General features: G+C 41.6%; 1 non-coding gene across 1 annotated transcript; it reads left to right on the top strand.

Annotated features, from left to right (window-relative positions):
- The first annotated feature begins 1,740 nt into the window (after positions 1–1,740).
- Positions 1,741–1,810, top strand: TRNAI-AAU. Its single transcript has one exon. It is a non-coding gene; the product is annotated as a tRNA-Ile (tRNA).
- The last annotated feature ends 397 nt before the right edge of the window (positions 1,811–2,207 follow it).

The following is a 2,207-nucleotide window of genomic DNA, read 5'->3' as shown; positions in this document are numbered from 1 at the left end:
ATATATTGTAGAAATTAAGCCCCTTTCAGTCTTTTGCAAGTATTTTCTCTCATTCTGTAAGTTGTCTTTTTGTTTTGCTCATGGTTTCCTTTGCTGTGCAAAAGCTTATAAGTTTAATAGGGCCCCATTTGTTTATTTTTGCTTTTATTTCTATTGCCTGGGTAGACTGCCCTAGGAGAACACTGCTGAGATTTATGTCAGATAATGTTTTACCTATGATTTCTTCTAAGAGGTTTATAGTGTTTTGTCTTATGTTTAAGTGCTTAATCCATTTTGAGTTTATTTTTGTGTATGCTGTGAGGGAGTAGTCTTACTTCATTGATTTACATGCAGCTGTCCAGTTTTCCCAACACCATTTGCTGAAGAGACTGTCTTTACTCCATTGTATGCTCTTGCCTCCTTTGTCAAAGATTAATCGACCAAAAGTTTGTGGGTTTATTTCGATCGACATTTAGGTTGCTTCCATGTCTTCATTTTTGTAAATAGTGCCGCTATGAACATTGGGGTGCATGTGTCTTTTCGAATTAGAGTTCTACTTCAGTAAAAAGAATTATACAAGAATTTTTTTAAAAAAAGAATGATAGGGATCTTTGGAAGAGTTTTGTGAGTGAGGTTTCAGAATTGCAGTTTAGAAAGCTCACTCTAGGGGCAGTGAGGATAATGGGTCAGAAGGGACAAGAGTGGGGGCTGGGACCCCAGCATGGAAGTTGTGACAGCGCTAAGAGGAAGAGATGTGGCCCGGCTGAGGGTGGTGATGTTAGCAGAGAGGGGGACCCCAAACGTGTGGGTCCTTGCCTGCCAATTGAGAAAGAATTCTCAGTAGAGGCAGAGGAAGAAAGTGAAAAGAGAGCTGCTTTATTGCTTAGAGAGAGAAAGGGAGGGAAAAAGCAAAAAAGAAAATACTCAAGCAAGGAGCCGTCAGCCAGTTGGCCGGTGGAGACAACTCCAGCCCTAATCGGGTGGAGGGGTCTTTTATTGGAAAGCTCTGCCATCCTTATCTCCATTCGGGTGCTGCCAGTCATCTTCTATTAAGGGCTCTTTCCTCCCGCAGAGCTCAGCCCTAAGACAGGAACTTCCCGGGGAAGGAAGGGAACAAAAAGACACTGGGGTATGTCCCTGGGGTTGATGCTGTAGTTGTGGGACACAGGTCATCCTGTTGTAGGACTGTGTCAGCTGTTTCCCAAGGACTGTATCCCAAGGAGCCAGCTGTGGGATAAGAGAAGCAATCTGTTTTTTTTTTAAATAGCCTGACACATTTTTCCCCTTGTTAATCAGCCAAGGTCAGTAAGCCTGCCTAATTGCTTCTCTTGGTGACAGTGGAGATGGAAATCGTGGGGAGTTTGGAGACATATCCTCTTTGGTGACAATCACTAGCATTTGGAAGGCAAGGAAGATTATGGAATCAAAAATGACCCTTAGTTGTGGGGCCCAGGCAACTGAACCTTCCTGAGAGGAAAGAAGAAACACATTTAAGATAACATTCAAATGACATATTAATAATAAGTCCCCAAAGAGGGACTTCTTATTATGCCCCTACTCATATCAAAGTGAAAGAATGCAGGTTTGTTTTTGATTCCTTTTGGATTAAGATAATCATGAGGAAGCTCTTCTATAAATAAATCACAGGAAGACTCTTTGGGCTGCTCAGAGAGACTTTTGGTTTGTCTTAAGGATTTTTCTTGTGCTCTTGGTAAAGGGTGGGGTGAATACATACTGCAGACAAGTCCCAGAGTGTGGGGAGAGGGTAGCTCAGTGGTAGAGTGTGTGCTTAATATGCACGAGGTCCTGGGTTCAATCCCCAGGACCCTCATCAAAAAATGTAATAAATAAACCTAATGAGTTCCCCCTCAAGAAAAAAAAGAAAAAATTTTAAAAATAAAATAAAATCAGGGTGTGGTTGGCTGAGGTCAAGCTGTGACTTTCAATATTTTTTACTTGACAGATAGGTCAGGAAGAAATACATTTCATACCACAACTCAGTCCTCATGTGTGCATTCCTTATTTTTATTTTCATTTTTTAAAAAATTGAAATATAACTTGACATAGAACATTATGTCGATTTTAGGTGGACAACATAATGACTCGACATTTGTATACATTGCAAAGTGATCACCATAATAGCCCTAATTAGCACCCATCGCTGTCCATGGCTCCTCCAAAGTTAAGTGGGCGACGGGCTCACTGAGGCCCTGGAGCAGGCTCTGCCC

This window comes from Camelus ferus, chromosome 35 (assembly GCF_009834535.1).
Source record: "Camelus ferus isolate YT-003-E chromosome 35, BCGSAC_Cfer_1.0, whole genome shotgun sequence".
Classification (NCBI taxonomy): domain Eukaryota; kingdom Metazoa; phylum Chordata; class Mammalia; order Artiodactyla; family Camelidae; genus Camelus; species Camelus ferus.
The sequence above is the reverse complement of the archived record's forward strand: the minus strand, read 5'-3'. Positions and strand labels throughout refer to the sequence as shown.